The following is an 18,386-nucleotide window of genomic DNA, read 5'->3' as shown; positions in this document are numbered from 1 at the left end:
TCTGATAACGTCAGTGGGGATTGGGAGAATTATTTAGATCAGTAAAGCAAACTTTTAATTGGGATATTTAATTTGATTTTGGGAATCAGTTTGATAATTAGTGATTTTTAGTGGTATTAATACAAATATAGCTTAGTAATTGCTAGTACTTGACCTTTTAAAAAGTGGATTGTTGACTAATACTTTGAGAATTGAAGTATTTCTGTTAAAAATAAATGTGTCTCTTTATGATTGAATGCATGTTTCCCTCAGATCCCTTTTAGAATAGAGCAGCAAGTCTTTTAAAGGCATAGGGAGTAGACATTTGTAGCATATCTGAAGTTAAATTAAGGATATTACACCTGTATGTATGACTCTTTAAAAATACGGTGTGGGAGTTTGTTTCTTTTCTTACTCCCTTCTACCCTCCCACTCTTTCTTCCTTCCTCTTTTTGTTTATTCACTCCCTTCTTCCCTTTCATCCTTTTTGTCATATGATTTATATAAGAGAAAGTAGTATGAAATCATTTTTGAAAGAATATCTTTGCTTTATAATTGAGGTGCTCTTTTTTATTTTATTTTATTTTATTTATTTATTTATTTATTTTTAATGGGGTGACATCAGTAAATCAAGATACATATATTCAAAGATAACATGTCCAGGTTATCTTGTCGTTCAATTATGTTGCATACCCATCACCCAAAGTCAGATTGTCCTCTGTCACCTTCTATCTAGTTCTCTTTGTGCCCCTCCCCTTCCCCCTTCCCCCTTCCCTCTCCCTCTCCCCCCTCCCCCTGTAACCACCACACTCTTATCAATGTCTCTTGGTCTCACTTTGAGGTGCTCTTTTCGTACATGGAAAACTTGAGGCTAATCCATGTATGGTTATGTTCAAACTCCTGAAAATGTAGTATAGCTAATGGATAAAGTGTTACTAATTTTGTACTTTTCTTAAATCAGGCTGATTGTGATGCATTTTGTTGGACCAGGTGGCTTGTATTTATAGACTTTGTCAGAGATAATCTTACTTGATTATATTTATAAATTGTTTGAAAATATGGTCTTTAACTGGAAAAGAAGTAACTAGATAATTCTTGGATGGATATTGGTTTTTGTTTTTGGTGATTTTTGTTCTCAAAAAGAAAAAAATTAACATTTTTTGACTTTAGAGTGGTATTTAAAAAAATCTCAGGTGTACCATTTTGTATGAAGTGTGCTTGAATACATTTGCAAATTAAATTATAGACCTAATATTTTACATTCATGAGGAACTCAAAGAATATGATGGTGATTCTTTTTGTTTTAATTAATTGAGAGGCGGGGAGGCAGAGACAGACTTCCACATTGCCCCAACCAGGATCAACTCGGCAAGCCCTGTTTGGTGCCAATGCTCTGCCCATCTTGGGCTGCTGCTCTGTTGCTTGGCAACTGAGCTATTTCAGAGCCTAAGGTGAGGCCACAGAGCCATCCTCAGCATCTGGGGCCAGCTTTGCTTGAACCATTGTGCCATAGCTATGGGAGGAGAAGAGAGAGAGAGAGAGAGAGAAAGGGAGAGATAAGAGGGGTAGGGGAGGGGTAGAGAAGCAGATGGTCACTTCCCCTGTGTTCCTTGAGAGCAGTGGTTCTCAACTTGTGGGTCGCGACCCGGGCGGGGGTCGAACGACCAAAACACAGGGGTCGCCTAAAGTCTGCTGAGATCGTGACCCACAGGTTGAGAACCGCTGCTTGAGAGGGAATCAAACCTGGGACTTTGACATGCAGGGCTGACATTCTACTGCTGAACCAACTGGCCAGGGCCATTTCTTTCTAAGTACTTGATTGAGTAATGACCTCTAATCCATCTCTCAGGCATGCACATATATATTTGCCTGTACATTAATTAGACATACACTATGTACACATTGTGGCTGAGTGGCTGATAAAATCAACATGCGTATCACTATCATAAATAAATAGGAATAGTTACAGAGAAAATTTGAAAATTTTATGAAAATTTTGTTGTCAGATTTTATAAGTTTGACCTTTTGGTGCAGGAACAGTTTCTCAGCACTGCCTGCTCCCGGATTGCTCCTTGGGCACTAGACTGCACATTGGCTATACCAAGTAGATGCTCACTTTCAACTGAGGTCAGTAGAGGAACAAAGTGTGTTTGGGGTGTCTAATAGATTTATTCATGAATATTAATAATTTTGGAGATTTTTTTCCTTATGAAAATTTGAGGATGACAAAGTTGCTATTTTATTTTTAGTTTATCTTCATAAGATATAAAGAGTTTCCAGAAAGCTCTCACTCTCTTGAAAAGCTTATTAATGAAATGAAATACCTAAAGAGTAAATAGAGTTTATAGAGACTGTCTAGTTAATTTTATGAATGCAAGATGACAACAAAATTCCACAAGATTAGATTTATGATATAATTCGGTCTCCCCTACTTGGCCTTGTATGCTTTAAAATTTTTCAACATTTATTGGCTTATAAAGCAGAAAACCCAAAAAAGAAAATCTGGCTCTCTCGAATACATGTATTAGCTGCTGGTGTACTTCCCTTTCAACAATTTGAAAGTTAATAATTGTTTTGAACATAAAATTAATAGCTTTTCTAATCATCCTTAATGAATGCAGCAGTTTGCTCTTGTTTTCTTGTGCACACATTTATTATACTTCAGCTGGTAGAATTTTTACCACATAGAGGCTCACAAGGCATTTTCAATGAAATTTATTTCTAGAATGCTATGTTCACTTCAAAGAGATTATTGTTTGCCCCAGGCATTCATGGCACTGAGATTTTGTTGGTTAGATGTGATGATACCTCATTCTCCTACCATTTCATTGATTGAGTGCAGATTCAGCGATGCTAGGAAGGATGTTGCAGGTAGGCACTGACTGGTTTTCCAGAAGCCAAAGCTTTATAACTGATTTTTACTGAAGATCAAGCCAAAGTCAACCATTTATGTGTCTCTAATACATGTATTTCTTGGTTTGCCTGTTTAATGTGAGGGTCTTTACATATTTAACATATAACTAGAATATAAATGAGGTAAAATTGGATTTTTAAAAAATTTTTGGATGAAAAATCATTTGTGACAAAACAGTTATTTGGCTAACATTTGCTTTGTACCAGGTACTGTAATAGATACTATGCCCACAAGGATACCTGTGCTTAGGAATCAAGGAACACATTTTATTTGGAAGAGGGAACACATATGTAAACAAATGAAGCAATGGATGTTTATGGTAAATTTTTAAGACTTATTGAATTCAAGGCATCTAGAATAAAAGCAGAAAACACTTTTTGGTTAATAGCAATCACAGTAATGGCTTCATCTGTCACCTACATATCAATGTTTTCAAAATCTTTGTGTCCACACTTCTCTCCTGAGTGCCCAACTCATGGAAAAGTGCCCTCTGGGTATCTCTCCTGAGCACACCCCCCTCATCGCCCAGTTTTTACTCTTAGTGATAAGTGACCATTCTACTCACACCATCGTCTTGGAGCAATTCTTTACCACTTTTGTATTAAGAGGTAACCAAATTCAGTTTATTTAAAATGTAGAGTCACTTACTTCTGAGATTAAATTTGGGAGATGGACTACATCAGAAACTATTGTGCACATTAACAGAAAGGCTCTTGCATTTTAAAAATGCATTTGATAGAAGGTCCTTCCCTCTCCTTTATTTTTTATTTATACCCATTAACATTTAATGGAATATTATTTGGGAAAAGCTGTTGATATAGCAGTTGATATCATTCTTCTTGTTGTTGACATGGGCTTTTTTAACAACTAAAATTGTTTTTTAACAAGAGTGATAAGTTAGTCATTTAAAGCTTGAAATAGTTCAGAACATGTAAAACTATAACTCTTTGAGGATGAATAGCCTTAGAAATTTAAATTGTGCTCATTTGTTCTCATTTCATATATATATAATATATATTTATATGAATTTATCTGTTTAAAATAATTTGATGTGGCAGTTTTTAATTTTAAATTCTCTAACCTATTTTAAAATGTGAGTTTTGAGGGGAAAGTATGCATACTCAGTGATCACAGGAATGTGGCCTATTATATAGAATAATTATCAATAGAAAGCAGATGTGTAAATGTAAAAAAATCAATTTCTTTACTCCCATTCACATGCAGGATACATTGGGCTGGGGGAATAGAGGGTTTGTGCATTTTTTTTGCACAATTTAATACTTGTGCACGTAGTGCCAATTTGCCTTCTTTTGAAATTGTTCTTCACATGGTACTGTGTATGTGGTCTTTTTTTTCCTCCTTTCTTTTTCATTTCTTAACCCCAAGCAGTCTGATTTATTTGTATTTTTCTGAAGCTGGAAAAGGGGAGAGACAGTCAGACTCCCGCATGCGCCCCACCGGGATCCACCCGGCACTCCCACCAGGGGGCGATGCTCCAACCCTCCGGGGCATCGCTCTGTTGCGACCAGAGCCACTCTAGTGCCTGGGGCAGAGACCAAGGAGCCATCCCCAGTGCCCGGGCCATCTTTGCTCCAATGGAGCCTCGCTGTGGAAGGGGAAGAGAGAGACAGAGAGGAAGGAGAGAGGGAGGGGTGGAGAAGCAGATGGGCGCTTCTCCTGTGTGCTCTGGCCAGGAATCGAACCCAGGACTTCTGCACGCCAGGCCGATGCTCTACCTCTGAGCCAACCGGCCAGGGCCTCACTTTGTTTATTAAGTAATACACAATCACTGAAAATGTAGAAATTTAGAAAAATACACAGCCAAGTAGAAGGAAGTACTTCTTCTTTTTTTTTTTTTTATAAATAAATTTTTATTTTAATGGGGTGACATCAATAAATCAGGGTACATACATTCAAAGAAAACATTTCCAGGTTATCTTGTCATTTAGTTATGTTGCATACCCATCACCCAAAGAGAGATCGTCCTTCGCCACCCTCCATCCAGTTCTCTCTGTACCCCCTCCCCCTCCCCCCTCCTTCCTTCCCTCCCCCCACCCCCCATAGCCACCACACTCCTGTTCATGCCTCTTAGTCTCGCTTTTATGTCCCACCAATGTATGGAATCCTGCAGTTCCTGTTTTTTTCTGATTCGCTTATTTCACCCCCGCACAATGCTACCAAGACTCCACCATTCCGCTATAAGTGATCCAATGTCACCATTTCTCCTAGCTGAATAATATACCATGGTGTATATGTGCCCCATCTTTTTCATCCAGTCCTCTATTTTTTTTACAGTGATTAAGAGCCTTTAAGCAAACTCTTGGCCAATACAGCAAGAATCCATAAATGAGTAGTGTCCTTAACATGTTCCCCAAGTCCAAGTTGGCCCCATCACCATGCCAAATCCCTGAAAAATGCAACCCAACCCCAGTTCAGTCTGTTAGGAGCTGTCACAGGGAGCAGGAGTCCAGGAAAGTTCCCCACAGGAAAAGTCCGCATGGCACTGTAATTGTTGTCACCATTCTATACTTTGCAGCTCATGTCCAAGTCCCAGTAACCGCTGCTTCTAGCTGGTAATGATTCAGGTAGACTGGAAAAAGCCATTTGCAGCATGCGTGGATATGGAGCTTCTGTTCTCCTCTGCCTGGAGAGTTGAGACCAGGTTGCTTTTTCCCTGGAGCTCTGTGACTGTGGCCTGGTAAAGAGAACCTTGGGATACACTAAGCTGGGTGGCAAAGGTAAATTCATAATACAAGTTGGCAAAAGGAGGAAAGAGAGCTCTAAATTAAGATTAGGTCCCAGCCTGAAATATGAGTGGGGCATTGAGGTAGGAGGGATAAAGGAAACACTATATATTAAGCAAAGCAGCAGAAAATAGGACTATCAACACCCACAACAGAGATCTTTGAGGGAAGAATAAAAAAACCTGACTATTCAGGCTAAACATAGTTAAGTGGCCTTTGTGCGAATGAGATCAGTTTACCTGCTTCTTGGAAGAAATACCCTAGGCTCGTCCACAGTGTCGTAGATGGGGCCGACGGCCCTGGGCACCTTCAGTCTTCAGTGGCAAACCCCAGCTTTTTGGGCAAGGTTAGGTCATAGGTGGCTGGAGCAGGGCTGGAAGAGACTGAACCCTCCCTTAGAGGAGCGAGGGGGAAGCCCACCTTCCAGTGTCCCTGTTTCCTCACAGCAGAGGTGTGTAAGCCTGGCAGGCTTTAGCTCAATGACCTTCCTTTCCACTATTGAAGCAGGACCCAGATGGCATCCTATGAGACCCCTTTGGGGTGTTGGAGCCTTTAAGGGTGTATACTAAAAGCTGGTAGTTCCCCCTGATCTCTATTGGGCTTTTTCTGCCTCTAGGTATCTTAAAAGCCATTCTCAGAAGATCTCGCTGAGGGGTTTGAGGATCCCCATCTGCCTATATAAATCTTTTCCATATATCTGGAGCTATTTGGAAAAAAGACAGAACAGTGTTATTAGCTAGATCTAATAAAGAAGGTAGTAGTTTGCAGGGGAAAAGATTTGGTGTCTCCTGTTCATCAGCATTCAAAAGAAATGTAAAAATTTTTTTTTTTTAAGTAAAAAGCATGATATGGTAGACCCGTCGGAGTCATTGGCCTGGTGTGCAGGATTCCCGGGTTCGATTCCCGGCCAGAGCACACAGGAGAAGCACCCATCTACCTCTCCACTCCTCCCCCTCTCCTTCCTCTTGGTCTCTCTCCTCCCGCCTGCAGCCAAGGCTCCACCGGAGCAAATCCACCCTGGGCACTAAGGATGGCCCCATGGCCTCCGCCCCAGTCACTAGAATGGCTCTGGTTGTAACAGAGCAACATCCCAGATAGGCAGAGCTTTCCCCCCAGTAGGCATGCCAGGTGGATCCCAGTCAGGCGCATGCAGGAGTCTGTCTGCTTGCCTCCCCATCCCCATCCTCAGAAATATACAAAAAATAAATAAATAAAAGAAAAAATACTAAAACAAAACAAACAAACAAAAAAAAAACCACACGAAAAGGGGGGGGCATTCCCTTGTGCTAAAGCTCCAGGGAGCATGGAGTGAGCTTGAGTATGTCCTATGAAACATGGAGCTCTATGTTTACATATAAGTCTTTGAAGAAGGAGGAACTGCTGAAATAGTTTGTCAGCATTTGTCCCTAAGACAGCAGTCTTTATAGTGGGAACACCATACGTAAATATTTGCTGTCTGTCTATACATTAAGGGGGGAATATGGCCAATGCTGAAAAGCCATGATCTTTGTGCCCCTCCCCTCCCCCAACCCCCTCCCTCTCCTCCCCCCACCCTGTAACCCCAACACTGTTGTTCATGTCTCTGAGCCTCATCTTTATGTCCCACCTATGTATGGAAAAATATAGTTCTTAGTTTTTTTCTGATTTACTTCTTTCACTCAGTATAATGTTATCAAGGCCCATCCATGTTGTTGTAAAAGATCCTATGTCATCATTTCTTATGGCTGAGTAGTACTCCATAGTATATATATACCATAGCTTTTTAATCCACTCGTCCTCTGATGGACACTTGGGCTGTTTCCAAATCTTTGCTATTGTGAACAATGCTGCCATAAACATGGGGGTGCATTTCTTCTTTTCAAACAGTGCTATGGTGTTCTTGGGGTATATTCCTAACAGTGGTATAGCTGGGTCAAAAGGCAGTTCGATTTTTAATTTCTTGCGGAATCTCCATACTGTTTTCCACAGTGGCTGCACCAGTCTGCATTCCCACCAGCAGTGCAGGAGGGTTCCCTTTTCTCCACATCCTCGCCAGCACTTATTCTCTGTTTTATTGATGAGCACCATTCTGACTGGTGTGAGGTGATATCTCATTGTGGTTTTAATTTGCATTTCTCTAATCATTAGTGATGTTGAACATTTTTTCATATGCCTATTGGCCATCTGTGTGTCCTCTTTGGAGAAGTGTCTATTCATTTCTTTTGCCCATTTTTGGATTGGATTGTTTGTCTTCCTGGTATTAAGTTTTACAAGTTCTTTATAAATTTTGGTTATTAACCCCTTATCAGACGCTATGTCAAATATATTCTCCCATTGTGTAGTTTGTCTTTTTATTCTGTTCTTATTGTCTTTAGCTGTACAGAAGCTTTTTAGTTTGATAAAGTCCCATTTGTTTATCCTGTCTTTTATTTCACTTACCTGTGGAGACAAATCAGCAAATATATTGCTGCGAGAGATGTCAGAGAGCTTACTGCCTATGTTTTCTTCTAAGTTGCTTATGGTTTCACGGCTTACATTCAAGTCTTTTATCCATTTTGAGTTTATTTTTGTGAGTGGTGTAAGTTGGTGGTCTAGTTTCATTTTTTTGCAGGTAGCTGTCCAGTTTTCCCAACACTATTTGTTGAAGAGGCTGTCTTTCCTCCATTGTATTGTCTTACCTCCTTTGTCAAATATCAGTTGTCCATAGAGCTGTGGGTTTATTTCTGAGTTCTCTGTTCTGTTCCATTGATCTATGTGCCTGTTCTTATGCCAGTACCATGCTGTTTTGAGTACAATGGCCTTATAATATAACTTGATATCTGGAAGTGTGATACCTCCCGCTTTTTTCTTCCTTTTCAGGATTGCTGAGGCTATTTGTGTTCTTTTTTGGTTCCATATAAATTTTTGGAATATGTGTTCTATGTCTTTGAAGTAAGTCATTGGTATTTTCATTGGTATTGCATTGAATTTATAAATTGCTTTGGGTAATATAGACATTTTAATGATGTTTATTCTTCCTAACCATGAGCACGGTATATGCCTCCACTTATTCGTATCTTCCCTGATTTCTTTTATCAATGTTTTATAATTTTCTGAGTACAAGTCTTTAATCTCCTTGGTTAGATTTATTCCTAGGTACTTTATTTTTTTGGTTGCAATGGTAAAGGGGATTGATTCCCTGATTTCTCTTTCTGACAGTTCATTATTAGTGTATAAAAATGCCTCTGATTTCTGAGTATTGATTTTATATCCTGCCACCTTGCCAAATTCTTTTATCAGGTCTAGTAGTTTTTTGACTGAGACTTTAGGGTTTTCTATATACAATATCATGTCATCTGCAAATAATGATAGTTTTACTTCTTCTTTTCCAATTTGGATGCCTTTTATTTCTTTTTCTTGTCTGATTGCTGTGGCGAGGACTTCCAGAACTATGTTGAATAAGAGTGGTGAAAGGGGGCACCCCTGCCTTGTTCCTGATCTTAAGGGGATTGCTTTTAATTTTTGCCCATTGAGTATGATGTTGGCTGTGGGTTTGTCATAGATGGCCTTTATCATTTTGAGGTATGTTCCCTGTATTCCCACTTTGCTGAGAGTTTTGATCATGAATGGGTGCTGGACTTTATCAAATGCTTTTTCTGCATCTGTTGAAATTATCATGTGGTTTTTCTCCTTTCTTTTGTTTATGTGATGAATCACATTGATTTGCGAATATTGTACCAGCCTTGCCTCCCAAGAATAAATCCCACTTGATCATGGTGTATGATTTTTTCCATATATTGCTGGATCCGGTTTGCTAATATTTTGTTGAGGATTTTTGCATCTAAGTTCATCAGGGATATTGGCCTATAATTTTCTTTCTTTGTGTTGTCTTTGCCAGGTTTTGGAATCAGAATTATGCTCGCCTCATAAAAGGACTTTGGAAGTCTTCCTTCCTCTTGAATTTTTTGAAATAGCTTGAGAAGGATAGGAGTTAGTTCTTCTTTGAATATTTGGTAGAATTCACTTGTGAAGCTATCAGGCCCAGGACTTTTATTTTTTGGGAGTTTTTTGATAGCTGTTTCAATCTCATTTGTTGTAATTGGTCTGTTTAGGTTTTCTGATTCTTCCAGATTGATTTTTGGAAGATTATATGATTCAAGGAATTTGTCCATTTCATCTAGGTTGTCTAGTTTTTTGGCGTACAGTTCTTCATAGTATTTTCTTACAATATTTTGTATTTCTGTTGTGTCAGTTGTTATTTCTCCACTCTCGTTTCTAATTTTATTTATTTGAGTCCTCTCTCTTTTTTTCTTGGTGAGTCTTGTTAAAGGTTCATCGATCTTGTTTACCTTTTCAAAGAACCAGCTCCTGGTTTCATTGATCCTCTGTATTGTTTCTTTAGCCTCTATGACATTTATTTCTGCTCTGATCTTTATTATTTCCTTCCTTCTACTAGCTCTGGGCTTTACTTGCTGTATTTTTCTAGTTTTTTTAGATGCAGGGTTAAGTTGTTTATTTGAGCTTTTTCTAGCTTCTTGAGGTATGCGTGTACTGCTATAAACTTCCCTCTCAGGACTGCTTTTGCTGTGTCCCATAAATTTTGAGTTGATGTATGCTCATTATCGTTTGTTTCTAGGAATTTTTAAATTTATTCTTTGATCTCAATGTTAACCCATTCATTGTTTAATAACATGCTATTTAGTTTCCAAGTGTTTGAATGTTTTTCAATTTTTCTATTGTGGTTGATTTCTAGTTTAATGCCATTGTGATCAAAGAAAGTGCTCGATATGATTTCAATCTTCTTAAATTTGTTGAGCCCGCTTTTGTGCCCTAACATGTGGTCTCTTCTAGAGAATGTACCATGAGCGCTTGAAAAGAATGTATATTCTGCTGTTTTAAGGTGAAAGGTTCTGAAGATACCTATTAAATCGAGTTCATCTAATGTGTCCTTTAAGTCTGCTGTTTCTTTGTTAATTTTCTTTCTTGAGGATCTATCTAATGATGTTGATGGGGTATTGAAATCTCCTATTATAGTATTGCTGTTGATCTCGCCCTTTAAGTCTATCAAAGTCTGCTTTATATATTTAGGTGCTCCTATATTAGGTGCGTAGATATTTATAATGGTTATATCTTCCTTTTGGATTCCTCCCGTTATCATTATGTAGTGACCTTCTTTATCTCTAATTATGGTCTTTGTTCTAAAGTCCATTTTGTCTGATATAAGTATTGCTACCCCCGCTTTTTTTTCATTTCCATTTGCGTGAAATATTTTTTTCCATCCTTTTATCTTCAGTCTGTGTGCATCTTTTGATTTAAGGTGTGTCTCTTGTAGACAGCATATGTATGGGTTCTGTTTTCTTATCCACGCAGCTACCCTATGTCTCTTGATCGGATCATTTAATCCATTAACATTTAAGGTTATTACTGATATGTAATTGTTTATTGCCATTTTTTTTTCTTTAAAACTGTTTTTCTTTTTTGCTATATTCTTTTTTTCCTTTGATCTGTTTACAACAGGTCTCTTAGCATTTCTTGCAGCCTTGGTTTGGTTGCAGTGAAATCCTTGAGTTTTTTTTTTTCTGTAAAGCCTTTTATTTCTCCTTCAATTTTAAATGATAGCCTTGCTGGATAAAGTAGTCTTGGTTGTAGGTTCTTGTTCTGCATTACTTTGAATATTTCTTGCCATTCCCTTCTGGCCTCAAGTGTTTCTGTTGAGAAGTCAGAAGTCATCCTTATGGGGGCTCCTTTGTAGGTGATAGTCTTTTTTTCTCTAGCAGCTTTTAATATTTTCTCTTTATCATTTAGCTTTGGTAATTTAATTATGATGTGTCTTGGTGTTGGTTTCTTTGGGTTTCTCCTTAATGGAGTTCTCTGTGCTTCCTGAACATGTGAAATGTTTTCCTGCCTTAATTGGCGAAAGTTTTCCGCTATAATATGTTTGAACAAAGTCTCTATCCCTTGTTCTTTCTCTTCTTCTTCAGGAACCCCTAAGATGCAGATATTATTTCTCTTCATGTTGTCACAGAGCTCTCTTAGAGTTTCCTCAGACTTTTTGAGTCTCTTTTCTTTTTTCTGCTCTACTTCTGTGCCTTTATTTATTGTGTCCTCTAACTCACTGATTCGATTCTCTGCTTCATCCATCCTGCTTTTAATTCCTTCCATTGTATTCTTTATTTCAGATATTGTATATGTCATTTCTGTCTGATTCTTTTTTATTATTTTAATGTCCTTTTTTATATTTGTTATCTCTTTATTTAGGTTTTCGTAATGGCCATCTATGGTGGTTCTAATATCTTTGAGCATCCTAACAATCGTTATTTTAAACTCTGCATCTGGTAATTTGGTTATATCTGATTCACTTAGGTCCTCTTCTGGGGATTTCTCTGGGTTTATTTGTGTTGTATTTGTCTGCCTCCGCATTTTCTCTTCACGAGAGTGGCTGTGATCACGTGCTCGGGTGCACAAGGGTTGGTGGCCTTGGCCTTTGCCCCGCCCCCGTGTGTGACGTTATGCTCCGTCCTGAGGGCACTGGCGAGCACCTTTGCTCAGCTGCGGGTCTCCGCCTGTTTCTGAGCTTTCGCCCTGCCTTTGCAGGATGATCCCACTCAAGGAACAGCTGCTAGCCTTGGCTCTACCGCCAGGCAGGGCTTCGTGCCCAAGCTCAGCTTCGTAGCGGAACTCCGCCTCTTCTGGGCTTTTGGCTCCACCCTCGCGGGAGGAGCCGGCTACCAAGTCTGACCGCAAGCCTGGGTTGCACGGGCGGGGCAGGGATGTGCTCCTCTGCCCTTGCTCGCGGGCTGGTTTCTACCCTTTCTGGGTTTCCCGCCCTTCTTCCGGAGGCTGGATTACAGGTTGCTGGCAGCTGAGCTTGGCCGCTTTTGCACGCCCCCTTCTCCCTAGCTGGGCAAGATTGAGCTCACACCTGAGCCCACTGGTGGCCAGCCGGCTTCCGCACCTGCCAGCAGAACCTCGCTTTTGTCTCCTGCTGCCGCCCGCTTTCCGGTGCGCCCTCAGCCGAGTGGGTGGGGGCGTTGCAGCTCGGACCCTAAGACTCACTACTGTAGACCCGAAAGCTCCCTCCTCCTTCTATGCGACTCTGCTCTGAATGCTGCGGGGGAGCTTGTTTGGCTGCTCTCCTGCTTCCCTTTGCTGGTATTGCTGTTTCCGGGGGAAATATTCACTTCAGCTTTGGGGAGTGACTTGTCCCAGGGGTTAGGGTGGCTATCTCTCAAAATGTTTCTCCCTATGCCTCCTAGATTGCACTCTCTTCCTGTTACTGTGGTTCTCTCCCCTCTCCCTCCGTCCCCAGGAGCCCCGGGTGAGTGTTTGTGAGAGAGATGTTCTGCGCGGTCCCTTTAGGAAGGATCCTGGGTCTGAGAAATCAGACTCTCTCACAAACAGTATCCTGACTTGTCCTTACGCTTCTTCTGGGCTCTGGGGCTGCAGGCTGGGGCTTTGTTCTTGGGGCTCAGGACCCTTTCCCCTCTGCTAAACTCACTTCCCGCCACACGAGTCTCTCTCTGCTGCCGTTCGCTTGGAGAAGCTGGGCAGCCCTCTCCGCGTTTCCGCGTTTCCGCTTTTCCTACCAGTCTCTGTGTGGCTTCTTCAGCGTTCCTGGGTTGAAGAGTCCTTTTAGTTTAGTCCAAAGTTGGTTTTTCCAGCTGATAGTTCATAAAATTAGTTTGTAATCCACATTGGTTCTGGGAGGTAGATGCTGGTACGTCCGCCTACTCCAGCGCCATCTTGTCAGTCTGTGTCTAGAAGGAAGTACTTCTAAAGTTCTGCCGTCCACTGCATGTTCTCTTCCAGTATTTTGGTTTTCATGCCATTTTGAGGAGATCATCCTGAATATTCATTTATGTTGGTGTACTTGGTTAGAATCTTTTTTGTATTATATGTACTTTTTTATTGACTATGATTATATCATAAACATTTCCCTATGTCATCAAAACTTGACTGAAGCAGTGCTCTGCTGTCACTTTGACCTTGGAGCAAATCTAGAGCATTCAGAACCATAACTTTTCCTTTTAGCTTACTCATTTTAGAGATGGGGGAGAGAGAGAAAGAAGGGTGGAAGGAACAGTAAGCATCAACTACCATGTGTGCCTTGACCAGGCAAGCCAGGGGTTTTGAACCAACGACATTAGTGTTCTAGGTTGACACTTTATCCACTGTGCCACCACAGGTCAGGTACAGAACCATAACTTTTTGAGGGTGAATTATTTTAGAAGTTTATTTTATTTTAATTAATTAATTTTTATGTGAGATGATGGGGTGAGACAGATTCCTGCATGCTCCCTGACTGGGATTTACCCAGCAATGATGCTCGAATCAGCTGAGCTATCCTCAGCACATGGTGTTGACGCTCAAACTAATCAAGCCACTAGCTGTGAGAGGCAAAGAGAGAGAAGGGGCAGAGGGAGGGGGAGAGAAGTTTATAGATGGTTGTTTCTCCTTTGTGCCCTAACTGGGGATTGAATTGGGGACTTCCACATGCCAGACCAAGGCTCTATCCACTCAGTTAACCAGTCAGGGCCTCTAGAAAATTCATGGAAAGCATAAATTCAAACAAAGAAGTCTGAGAAATATGATAGCTCAGGAAAGCTAAATTAAAAAAAATATATTAAAAATGATAACTAGCCCTGCCGGTCGGCTCAGTGGTAGAGCATCAGCCAAACGTGTGGATGTCCTTTGTTCGATTCCTTTTCAGGGCACACAGGAAAAGCTACCAACTGCTTCTCCACACCTCCCCCTTTCTCTCTCTCTCTCTCTCTCTCTCTCTCTCTCTCTCTCTCTCTCTCAACCATGGCTAAATTGGAGCAAATTGGCTTTGGGCGCTGAGGATGTCTCCATGACCATCACCTAAGGCACTAAAAAATGGCTCTACAACAGAGCAAGGGCCCCAAATGGGCAGAGCATCGCTGCCTAGAGGGCTTGCCAGGTGGATCCTGGTCAAGGATCATATGGAAGTCTGTCTTTGCTTTCCCTCCTCTCACTAAATTAAATAAATAAATAAAACCTAAACTAGTAGGAACATGAGAGTGAAAAAACAATAGAAAATTTCTTCAGTGAAACAGATGAATAGGAAAAGAAATTAAACAAAAGAAATGGAAGAAAAATAAACATTCTAGAAAAAGTGGCAGTTAAGTAAAAATAAGCAAAGAAGTCTCAACATACAAATAATAAGAGTCTGAAGAAGAAAAGACCCAAAGCGAGGTTCAATAAATACTAGTAATTATAATTCAAGTAAATTCCCTGAAGTTAAAAATAATGCCAGTATATTTGGAAAGGGCATGTTGTATAGTTGGATAAATTGATCCTGAAAAGACCTATGTATAGACATACTCTTTAAAAATTACTGGACTTCAAAGACAATTCTTAGGGTGTTGAGGCAAAGAACACAAGTAATTATTAAGGTGAAGAATATTAGCTTATGTGATTTTGATAGCATCGTTTGCTGCCAGAAGCAATGGAGTAACTTCTGATATACTCAAAGAAAACAAAGAGTCAGGAGTTTTATATTCAGCTAAACCAGTGTTTCCCAACCTTTTTTGTGACATGCCCCACCTTAACCTTTCTAAAATTTTTATGTCCCCCACTATGTAACATACATAATTTTTAACATTAAAAAATTGATTTGTTCACTTAATAAACATAAGTGATAGGTTCTAGGAAGAAATCACTATGAAATTGTTAGCAAAACACAGTAAGTAAAATTTCAAAACATATAATGAAAAACAAATTTAAATTCCAAATAATTTTAATACAGATTTTTCTATATTAATTTATTATTTTAATTTAGTGTGATCCTTGCGCTTGATGCTTGCTGCACAGAGATTTTATATTAGGTTCCAATTTGGTTAGCTTTAGTCTCAAGTCTCCACGTTGTGTTATATCCAGCCGATTTCTTTTTTTTACCAGTAAATCATTTACAGCACTAAATCCACATTCAGCTAAAAATGAAGATGGAAACGGTAGCAATAGTTTTCTTGCACATTTGGTTGAATTTGGGTATTTGATTACTGTTTCCTCGCAAAGCCATGCCATCACTCCTTTGATATTAAATAAAGCTTTAACTGACTCATCATTTTGCAATTCTGCGAGTTCTTCTTGATACTGCATATTTGATATATCAGACAAATCCACTAACATTGGCTGCATCATCCATGTTGGGAAATCAATTTGTTTTAAATCAGAAAATCTTTCTTTTAAATCAGCCGATAGAATATTCAAATGATTGACAATAACAAGTAAAGCGGTATCAGTTACTTCACATTTTTGGAGCCAATGAAACTGTTTAAAGTTTTTGTTGTTAATATGTTTCTGACATAACTCAATATTGGTAATGAAACCAAATATCTTTGCTTTTGCATCGACAAGAATTTTATTTGTTCCTTGAAGTTGCTTATTTAATATATTTAGTTTTTCAAAGATATCGGCTAAATAACTCACAAATGCTTTACCATCTATTGTTAACAGATACTTCATTTCAGGTTTGTCGCTTAAAAAATCACTAAAAGTATGAAACAGTTCCATAAATCTTTTCAAACAGTTTCCTTTAGATAGCCATCTTACTTCAGTATGAAGTAAAAGTCTCACATGGTCTTCATTTTGTTCTTCACAAAATAGCTTGAAAAGACGCTCACATTTGGCACTAGCTTTAATAGCATTAACACACTTTATTACTGTATGTAATACTTGATTCAGAACAGGCGAGATGTTTTTAGCTACCAAGTTTTCCCTATGAATAACACAGTGCACAAGAATCATTTCTGGATTTGCATCTTTCATCAATTTTAAGCAGCCATTTTTCTTGCCCATCATATTGGGAGCACCATCTGCAGCACAAGATGTTCTATTTTTCATTGGTATATCATTGACATCTAAGTAGTTTTTTAGCTTATTATATATATCTTTGGAGGTAGTGGTGCTTTCTAATCTTTTACAGAACAACATTTCTTCAGCAAAATGTCCTTTATCAATATATCTTACGTAAGTTATCAATACTGCCTCACTGTCTCTCAAAGTTGATTCATCCCTTTGCAAGGAGAATTTTCTTGTTTTCAGCTTTTCAATAAGTTGTTTTTCAATATCCTCACTCATTTCGTCTATTCTTCTGCTAACAGAATTGTTACTGAGTGGCATAGCTTTTACATCTTTGTCATCTTTTTCAAGAACCGTTTTAAGAAATGCTGATATTGACGGTTTTATTAAATTCTCTCCTATAGTGTGATTTTCTCCAGTTTTAGCGATGAATAAAGAAATTTGATAACTAGCCTCAAGAACACGATTATTAGTTGAAGTATGAGCAGTAAATAGAGACTTTAATGTTGTTCTTTTTTCAAAATTTTTCTTTAAAGTTTTAAAGTAACTCAAATCTGAATTAATATGAGCACTATGTTTCGCCTTCAAATGCGCCTCAAGACGACCTCATTTCATTGATTCATTGATCAAGCATTGCTGGCATAAAAGACAAAAAGGAATCCGCTCATCGTGAACAGCGGGTATGAACCCAAATTTTAAATATTCCTCTGAATATTGACGAGTTTTTTTCTTGCTTGCACCACTCATTTTACTATGGGCTATAATAAAAATAAGATCAATTAAAAACTAATATTAAAATATGTGTTAAAATATATTCAATGTGACATAGAGTAAACGTATACTAAAAATTCATATTTATTTAAATGTATATAACACATTTACTACACTACCACCGCAAATCAAAAGATATCTATATTTTTTCCACTTGACAAAATTTTCTGGAAAGTTATGCTTCTAAAATTAAAATTGCCGTGCATACACTATTATAGCCCCGATAATATTTATAAAATATTATTGCTTTCTAGCCCCGATGCAAGAAGTACTTAATAAAGAGTTTAATATTGATAAAAATAAAATAAAATACTTACCAATTATATCTATACAATATATATATGTATATTTATTAAATCAACGAGCTTTAACAGTTTTGACTGACACTTATTTCAAATTAACACCAACTGAATGATGTGAAACACTACAGAAGTTGTGACGGGCCAATTAGGTGAGAATAACTGCGTTGTTTAGCAAGTTTTTAAAATGTCTGGGGTTCCCCGCGGCAGACGGCACGCTCCGCGGTGAACCCAGGACGAAGTTTACTTGACGACGCCAATCACCCAGTTGATATTTTGGTCTCGTCAAACGAAATTATACTTAATAATTATTTACCACAATTATTTAAGAATTGCATTTTTTGTTAAATTTGGTACCATTATCTAGCATTGCATTTAAATGGCCCGGGGCGAAAGAGTTAAAGTCGTGTCGAGTCCATTTTCAAATTGCCCCCCTTAACTATCGAATTGCCCCCCTGTGGGGCGTGGGCCCCACATTGGGAAACACCAAGCTAAACTGACCAAAGTATCAAGACAGGGGACAGAAATGTTATGTAGATAAGTGTGAATGTGTGGACTATTATTTCTTTGAGCCACTTCCTAAGTACTACACTGGAGAATAAACTTAGGCAACCAGAGACTGACTGTAGGGACATTGATGTAAGGGGTACATTAAATAGATACTTGTAGATCTTAAACTAAATTATAGTTATGAGTGAATGCAATATGCAAAGGCTGTATTCTCTACAATGAAGATACATTAGAAGTTTTAAAAAGTTGAATAATGTTGCTGATTTATGGTTATTAACAGGGAATAATAAAATATATTACTTCAAGTGAGATGCTGTAGAACAGAAGAGAGGGGGAAAGTGTATTAAATTTCATTGATGTTCTCTGCTGGGGAATCAGTAGGTCATA

At 38.8% G+C, this 18,386-nt stretch overlaps 1 protein-coding gene across 8 annotated transcripts in view; it reads left to right on the top strand.

Moving 5' to 3' along the window:
• Positions 1–18,386, top strand: part of DYRK1A (dual specificity tyrosine phosphorylation regulated kinase 1A) — a 268,791-nt gene that overhangs the window by 151,645 nt on the left and 98,760 nt on the right. The gene's annotated exons all lie outside the window — the stretch shown is intronic.

This window comes from Saccopteryx bilineata, chromosome 2 (assembly GCF_036850765.1).
Source record: "Saccopteryx bilineata isolate mSacBil1 chromosome 2, mSacBil1_pri_phased_curated, whole genome shotgun sequence".
Taxonomy (NCBI): Eukaryota; Metazoa; Chordata; class Mammalia; order Chiroptera; family Emballonuridae; genus Saccopteryx; species Saccopteryx bilineata.
This window is presented reverse-complemented; position numbering and strand designations above follow the sequence as displayed.